Raw genomic sequence first — 9,840 nt, forward strand, 5'->3', positions numbered from 1 at the left:
CCCACTTGCCTTCTTTTTGAGCTACTTTGACTTTGGCTTGTTCCAAATTCTTAAGCTTGCTAGCCTTCTTTTTGAGCAACTTTGACTTTTGCTAGCTCTAAATCCTTAAGCTTGACTTTAATTGGGGGTTAATCCTCCTCGATCCATATATTTGGGCCTTTAAGTTTATCTGATTGTTTTAGAATTGCAACCTTCTCAAATTTGGTTACAATAAGTTTGACTATTGCATGGTTACCTTGTCGAGTAACTTTGGCAAGTAATAAATCCATTAAAAATTTACATAGCTTCATGTAGTTGAATATCTAAGAATCCCTCACGATGTAGTTGAGAGAGAGAGAGAGAGAGAGAGAGAGAGAGAGAGAGGATCAATTTTGCTAGGTTTTTAGTTTATGTTGTTGTGGATGATAGTGCAAGCCTTTTTTCTTGAGTGGTATGCCCCCAACGTTTAAAGAATGAAAAGATTGTCTAGAAAAAGAGTAACATTTTATCTAGAAAAGAGTGGCAATGGGAAACTTGGAGGTTAATGCTAGAATACTACCTTGGAAGTATTATAGTTTGTCCAAAGTCAATGAAGTTTTAATGAATATGCTTCCTAAGTAATTTGGCTTACATGCAATACCTTTCTTATAATCACATGAAAAGATAAGTCCTTTCCCCTTGTATATACAAATAGAGGACATCTCTACTCTTCAGTGGCCATTGAGACAGAATCTCAATCATCTACAATAGATTAGAGTGTATCATAAGTTTGATGTTTGATTATTTATTCACGAGGCCTCCGCTATACTCATTACTAAGAAATATTAAAACTAAATTTCCTTTTACTACCATCCCAATGGATTCATGTGTTGGAATGAGTCCTAAGCTTCCAACTCATTGGGCAAAAGGGATCAGTGTGGGCGGGGTTCTTTCCTCCCCCTTTTGTGATGAAAAGAAGAGGAATCCATCATCTATCAATGGAAAATCAAAGTGTTTAAGGGCTCTATAATAAATTCCCCATTCGTTCACCTGCCATGAGTGAGGAATATTAATGCCTACACCTGAGAACATCATTATAGAGAACCATCATTTTACATATAATGCAAATGACATGTATAAAATCCTATTATAATCTTGCCCTTAAGATTATGGAGTATATATTACAACAAGAAAGTGGTATCCATCTATACACTTAGGTTTGCTAAGAATGAAAACAAAACTTGCTTACATAATAGCGACAAACCCTAGGACTAACAATGAGCTAGAGAAAAAGATAAGAAATGATCATGCATTTGATTTCAGATTGCTAAAGCATAGCATTAATTCTAGTGTGTAAGTAGATAGGTATGCTATTCTCTAAAATTTGTTTAGTGTATTAATTGTGAGTAGATAGGTATGATATTCTCTTTTGATTGGTTAGTGTATTAATTGTCAGTAGATAATAAATTCAAGATATGATATTATCTTTTAATTGTTTATAGTGTACTAATAATAAGTTCAAGGTATGGTAATATAATTTTTGTTTTATTGTTTACGATGTACTAGTTTGTATTTTAGCATCTTGGAGGATTAAGTTGAAATGGCAAGATTCATCTCTATGGCAATGAAACTTTTATTGTTTCTCTTAACACCATGAAGGATTAAGCTGAATGGAAAAGCTAGTGGAAGTAGGTTATTCTCTATAGCAATGACCTTTTGTATTATCTCTTAACATCCTATAAATGAATGTTATCTCTTTGCCTATTGCAATAAATAATTTTACTTCTTACTAGACCTCTCATCTTGTGAAATTAGTTTTTATTTCAACCATCACAAAGCCTTAAAAAATTATACTTTTAAAAACACTCACTCTTACTATTTGTTAATCTCTTTAGCAAATTCTTGTCATGTTATTCAATAAGAAGTTTGCTAGTTTTTTACATTAAGAAGGCTATAGTTTCTTATATGGAAACACTAGGAAACAAAGTTGTAATTCACAATGAATGTCATATTATTTTGAGCATTAACTGAAATGATTTTGTGCATGCTAAAGGGTCTTAGGTTATGTCTTCTCCAATTCTTTAAGGCCTTCATAATGAGCGACTCAAAGAAAGAATGGAAGTACCTATGCCTTTAACATTTTAACTAGTATATATTTGCAACTATCATTTTTTATACAAAAAGGAATTGTCTTCTTTATCATACAAAGAAGAAAAAGAATAAATAGAAGTTTTAACTTATTGAGGTCCTAATGTCTCTAGATCCTTAGAAATAGAAATCTCTGTACATTTTAAAGGCTTCATTTTCATATGGAATGATTACAACAAGAAGGAAATGGAGTTTTGTTACATTTTCTTTCAAATACAAAGTAAAAGAAAGATTAAAGAGAGTCTCAAGAGTAAAGATATAACTAAAGAGTACTACATTTCCAAAGTATGATGTAAGAGTGATGCTTCTCCTCTTCCTTTACTCAAAGGTAGTGTGTACAAGTGTCCTAATCATTTCAAAAAAGGGCGGTTGAAGTTGACATGTTAAAGCCATTGCCAAGCTACCTAGGCTATACTTTTCGCTTTCCTTCTCTACCTTTTCCTCACTTGTCCATATTGTGATGGATGCAAGACCAACATTGTAATTAATAGTTCTTGTCAATTCAATTTTCATTTTCCCCACTTTTAGGTCTTTCACGACTTTTTGGGTGGGGTGGGGATAAACTTTAAGGAAACTATAATCAATGCACACACAAAAGCAGAGGGTGAAAAAGACGCACATGGCTAGTGAGAAGTTAAGACGCACATGGCTAGTGAGAAGTTAAGACACAAGTTAGAAGGATAGAATACATGATAAAAAATCTAGCAATATATATATTGAATGTTGAGTTGAAAAAAGGAATACTATTACCAATTCACTTTCAAGTCATGGACAAGGAAGCATATAAGCCAAGAACAACTATTTAATTTTAGAACATATTGATGAATTATTTAAAGTAGATTGGCAACAACACTCCTATGGGATTATTTTAATTCTAAAATCAACGAAACATAAACATTTTCTATGTGTATGAAAGAGATCTTACATATTAAATGTATGCACATGAAAATATTTGTCGACACAGTTATGGTAAAATATAAAATGTTAAGTAAAGATTATGTTAATTTTTTAACTCATGAATTTTTATTTTTTTTATATGACTATCTATGTATGTTAACCTATCTTATCATTTGTGTTGTTCCTAACGTCCTTTTTATTTACCTTTATTTTATATTATTGTCCTTATAAATTTTAAAGTCTTAAAATTAATGTAAATGTCCATATACTTGTTCAAGTGTGTTTATTTTAATTCTTTAAACTTAAAACTATCAAATGTATTTCTTATGTTGGGGTATAATGATTCATTGTGTGGGAACTAACCAAAGCTAGAACTTTTCTTCTTGGTGGGTTAGTTGTTGCAACTATAGTTATTACCATGGAGTAGGGTTGGTGCCTCTCATTAGACTTCACAATGAGAATCACAACCAAACATCAAAATCTCTCTCTCTCTCTCTCTCTCTCTCTCTCTCTCTCTCTCTCAAAAGCTACCCAGAAATTATTCTTGATTATGCATAAGTTGCATAAGTATGATGCCCATACAATAGTGAGTTTCACATGGATTTACACTTGTTGGAAATATTTTAAAAGACTAAACAAGGGACATAGGGTTTACACATTAGCCTATTACATGGACTTTAAGAGATATACTCTCAGCTAAATATTTTTGACTTTATATATATACAAAATATATCAAACTTTATATAATAAGATCATATTAGGGAGTTTGGAAAAATCCCATTACTTTGGATTTTTTTTTAAAAAAATCTACTTTTTGGTGTTATCTTGAGCATACCAATTCTAAAGTTGTCAGAGAATTTAGGTTTAGAAGCCACTCGTCTCAAGAGCTTTCCAATGATGTCACATGAGGGGGTTTTGACAAAATCTTAAAACAGTTTACCATGGACCCTATTTTTTGATCTTGCAAAATGGGAATTGGGATTTTCCCCAAACTCCCTAATATGGTCTTTAATAATAAAATTTAACAAAACATGTTAACCTCAACACTTGCATAAATCTCTTCAAATGCCATAGAGAGCTCTTATTCTACTTTAGCACTAATAGCAAACTCTTCTTTAGAGGCTTCACAGTGGTGTTCTTGTCATCGACTTCCTCAGCCTACTTGATTGTTCACATGACAAACCTTGTAACAGTAGAGAAAACTTTACCTTTGATTGCCCAACTAAAATTGCTAGTGGGCCTTTTTACATAAAATGATTATATGCACAATTACATCTATACATTAATCTCGTGTCCATTTGCATATTCCATTAAATTGAATCTTGTAACAGTCCTCCTGTTTGGGGAATCAATTGTCCTCAATTGTGTAAGAAAAATGCCAAGAGAACAAGATTGTTGATGTCATAACCTACAAGGTAAACTCAGAGGTCCGAACATGGCTTAGAGGCACAAAGGCATGGCTCAGAGGTTCTCATGGACATGAAATACCAATCAAGAAAACTCGTGCGATACCAAAATTGGTGATGTTTGCATCATCATCAAATCACAAATAGTAAAAATGATATGATATAGACAAGATCCCTTATGTGTGACACACACACATTGCTCACCACAAACACAACATATATTCACCACTTGTTTCACTATGATGAGAGTATCGCTATGTACACATCATCTAGCATGGTGTGGGTTGCCACTTGTTACACTCCAATGAGTATAGCACATCAGTTACATAAACCACTTGTTTCACTTCGACCGTGTGCAATTGTAAAGCATAGTCCACTTGTTTCACTTGACTCAACACAGTTGTCAAGCATGGCACTACTTGTTGCACTTTAATAACATACACCCATCCAACATGGTCTCAAGCTATGCCAATACCAGTGGTACTCAGTATTTAACGTGGAGTCACCTACGATACCAATTCACTAGCATGGCACACTAGTGTTCGGGCGTCCCCGTATAATTAAAAGATGGACATTATGTAACATCCCTCCTGCTTGGATACACAACTGACCTTAAATGCTTGTTTGCATATGTGAGCAAAGGAGATCAATTGTCAAATACTCTATAAATTCAAGTATGTTCTCTAACAACTGACCTCAAATGCTTGTTTGCATATGTGAGCAAAGGAGATCAATTGTCAAATACTCTATAAATTCAAGTATGTTCTCTAACAAAATTACATTATATCAAAGACTTCTATGTGTAATAAATTCTAACACCTGAAATTATCCCACACAAGTGTAGAGATAAGTATGCATTGGAATCCTTCACACAGGATTAATCTCGTGTCCCATACCACAAGATTAATACATAGTGAAAATTTCATAAAGTATAAATTATAATTCAAGATAAAAGGTTCATTTCCTTCAAGAAGTTCTACTTTTGATGCATAAAAACTCTCCTTGAGTTAACCAAAAAGTGTTAAATAATCAACTACAATAAATATGTTACCACAAGAGTCTGAGTAGTCGTTGTGGTATTCTTCTTCTTCAACTTCATCAATCATTGTAAGTGTCGAATAACCTTGCTACAAAATACATCATTAAAAGGTCACAAATATCGCAAGTAGATTAATGTATAGATGTAGTTATGCACATAATCATTTTATGTAAAAAGACCCACTAGCAATTTTAGTTGGGCAAGGTTTATTTATTTTTGATGAAATGCTTTAAAAGCATTGGACTAAGGTTCAAATTTGTAAATAGCTCTATTTTGGAAAAGCTATGCTATTAATGGCTCCAAGGGCTAAATTTATGAATATGATTAAAAAAAATCATAAATTATATCAAAATTAAAACAAAGACGTTGAATTGAATGGAAAATCAAATTTCATAGCATAACATAAGGTAAAAGATAAAGAATAACATCACCATCAACACAAGACTAGGTGCAATCTCCCTCCCCCACCGCCCCACCCCCCGACGTGTGTGGCTCCACTCCCACATGCGGTATTTTAATCATATTCATAAATTTAGCTCTTGAAACCATTAATAGCATACAGAGGGTTAGAATCCCCCTCAGAGGGTTAGAATCCCCCTATCTCCTTCAATAATTGATTGATCCCCCTCAGAGGGTTAGAATCCCCCTATCTCCTTCAATAATTGATTGATCGGCTGACCGAGTAGTCTCAAGAAAACAAACAAGATTTTGACTCTAACTCAATCCTTACGCCCAGGGTTCCGTCCAGGATCGTTTGATTGGCAGACAACCTTTGAAGGCTGGGCCTGTAACTGAGTGGCAGCTTCTCAGCATTGAAGTGACAAGAGCAGGCAGAGCTGGTGACGAGCCTGCTGTTAGAGGACGCGGCTACAGACGACTGCAGCAGGCTGCAGCACAGGTGGTGGTCGAACGGCTTCAACGGGCGGCAAAGTAACTGGCGTGGGGAGCAGAAGCAATGTCAGTTGTTGCAGACAGAACATTTGTGGTGTTGAAGGGGACATCACAGGCTAGTTCAAGCGTGGGTAGGACGGTGCTTGTGCTGTAGAAAAACTTTGGTGAATGGAAGCAGCGAGTCGAGGGATGTACGCCATGGTCGGCAGGTAGGTCACGTTTTCACAGGATGGGAGAAGGTGTAATAGCGCTGGGATCACTTAGCAGTTGAGTTCAGCAAGACGCTGTCGGGGCACCAACGTTGCAGCGAACGACCAACCAAGAGAAGCGGAAGCAGGTTGTGATGATCGGCAAGACTCAGGGTGTGCACAGCAAAAAAAGGAAAGAAGAAGGAATTGATCGCTTTGATACCAACCTGGAACTCTAGAGTTTTGTAGAGGTGAGCAGCTATGGAGGATGGAATTCCATAGCTAATGTGTCGTCGAGAGAGAGAGGTAACAAATAACAATGCTCAAAAGAGAACAAGATTGCACTATTCAATGAGTGTTTGATATATTAAAACCCTTCACTAAATACATGCTTTTATAGGAATAAAGCTTTATCTTTTGACTTAATCAAACTTGGACTAGTTCTTCTCAAGAAAGCATCCTACACACTTGCATAATATCTAATCTTAAGAGGTTGTTCTCACACAAACATACACTAGTACAAATTAGTACACTCATCACAAAAAATATTCACACACTATGGCTACAGACTACCCTTTGACTTTGGAACCCATACAATGATAAATAGCAGGAGAACATGTGTTGTCTCTAACAAGGAGGGGGACGTGCTGATGAAGAGGGTATATCTTTGGGAGGTATATGTAGTTCCAATCGCAAATTCCAATCGCAAATGGAGGGATGAAGGGGGTGATGGGGTTGGGGAGGGTACTTGGGGTGGGGTTGTAGATGGTGAGGGAAAAAGGGATAAGGTGGTGGTTGGAGGGGAGGTAGGAGGAAAACTAGTGATTTGAGAGGATTTTGGTGTGGAAGGTGGGAGGTTCCAAGGGGGTGATGGGGTTGGGGAGGGTACTTGGGGTGGGGTTGTAGATGGTGAGGGAAAAAGGGATAAGGTGGTGGTTGGAGGGGAGGTAGGAGGAAAACTAGTGATTTGAGAGGATTTTGGTGTGGAAGGTGGGAGGTTCCAAGGGTTGGTAGCGGGCACCAATGGCACGTGGGGGTCAAGGTTGCGAAGGGGAATGTGGAAGGTGGGAGGTTCCAAGGGTTGGTAGCGGGCACCAATGGCAGGTGGGGGTCAAGGTTGCGAAGGGGAATGTGGTGGGGGTGGAGTAGGATGTGAGTGGGAGGCAAAGGGATCGGGTGCTCCAAGATAGGGGCAGAATTGTCATCCACAGTATCGTTGTCATTGTCGTGTCGAGGGTGTCGGGCTGGCCATTTGGAGAAGAAGAAATGGCGGGCCTCCCGTGCCTCCTCGATGGTGATGTTGTATGGAAAGGTAATGTGTGAATTATCAAATGGCATGATGCCTATGGAAGATATGACTTGTAGTTGAAGGTAGAAACAATGATATAGGACCAACATGTTGAGATTTCAAGCTCAACACGAGCTGACACTTATGATGTGCTTGTGTGACCGTTTCCGCCACTTACATCACTGTGTGTTTGGTAGGATGCTGACATGATAAATCTTTACCAGTGTTTCTATAGTTGGACTATACCATTTACTAGTCCACCACTCAGTTATGACATACTTATCTTGCCAACTCACTCATTTAGCGTGTTCACATTATGGACCACATGTACATAGTACTTTAGTACTTATATTATATTTTCCTTATCTCTTAAAGTTAACAGTAGCAATCTGCCAGCACAATCCACTAATCTCATAGTGATTGGCTGAAGTCATTAACGTCATTCCAGCTACGAACATTATCATAGAGACTCGTCCCATTCATCCTCATTGCGGTTTCGCTCAGCTTATTACATTTCAACCAATTTTCAGGGATCATCATTTTTCAATCAGAATCCAAATCAACTCATGAGTTCTCAACCAGAATTTAAAAATCATATCAACCACATTCGAATTCATCAACTGGATAGCATTAATGCTTATAATTTCAAGTCTTAGATTTACTCGTATATACAGCCAGTAAAGAGCTACAATTATACCCTCGGTACATACTGGTAGTCATGGTTCTTGGAACTATAAGGTAAATACCATCATGTCTAGGCCTCAAGCAAGTCAGGGATTCCATACAATTGCGACGGTAATTCCGTCTGAAGATCCAATTACCAATTTACGAATTTCAGTTTGAATATCAAATTGTATGAATTTTATCACACAATTACAACCTTTTAGTTCCTCTTGATAAATTTTTGAAATAATTGGCTTCTTGGTTGATCCTCATTAGCCAAATAGATCTGATACCAACTGTGAGATCCCTGTCCCCACCGTGCAACGGATTCGGGGGTGCTAGCAGCGGAAGTAGCACTTCTTGCACGGGGTAGGGTCCCACACTCGTGCCTCGCCCACACGGATATCCGGACTAGAGACTAATCCATTGGTTTTTCCAAAACCGAACCTAGAAAACTTCCTTTGCCCGAAAAGCACAAGCGATTCTACCAGGATAACTTTTTTCTAACGTAGTCAAAAGCCTTAACTAACTGAACTGATCTGACCGAACTCGTAAGTTCCATAGTCAGATCAAGGGGGACAGATTGCACTTGGATCATAGAGACCAATACTTTTTTCCTCATCGAGAGGCATAGCTCTCCATAGAACAATTTTTGTCCAAGATTTACTTCATCTATCAAACTAAACAGAAATTGAGTCTCGATTTAAGGATCCATCAGTCCAGTCTAACCCCATCCAGTCCCATGGGTTAGCCAACCGCCCAACTACTATAGTGATGGGATCCAAGTTAGGAATTTGGTTAGGTTTTGTCCCGGGTACCAGGGAAAAGAGTTCCCAGGCCCCCTAGCCAGAAGCTCATGCAAACATAAAACTAGTCACACCACTTATTACACACCCAATATAAAATTACCTTTTTCTCAGTATCAGCTAACTTTAAAACAATCCTTTAATGAAACCATTATGTCACTGATGACAATCCTCAAAATCTCTGGTTGAATCCATATTTCCAATCATACATTCATCGGTGCGGCAACCAGAACGCTCACCACCTGTTCACTCAGGGGCCTTTTCAATAGTTCCTAGCTCATAGTACCCGAAAATATTTTCACATATAAAAATCAAGATGGAATCCTCGTTGAAGATCAGCAAGATCAATCAACAAATCCATATAAGAGAGCCATGGACTCATCCGTTGAGGACCAGCAAGGTCAATCAATCAGATCCATGCCCAGCTTCAGAAAACAACTCTTACTTCTTGCTCCAATATCTTCCACGATACACGTGTGGGTATCTTCGGTGACCCAGAGCCCAAGCCAGCACCCTCTACGAACCTTCACAGGTCACCTAGCGCTTCACTCATAGG

This window comes from Cibotium barometz, chromosome 12, assembly GCF_041138505.1.
Source record: "Cibotium barometz isolate CiBa-2024 chromosome 12, ASM4113850v1, whole genome shotgun sequence".
Lineage (NCBI taxonomy): Eukaryota > Viridiplantae > Streptophyta > Polypodiopsida > Cyatheales > Cibotiaceae > Cibotium > Cibotium barometz.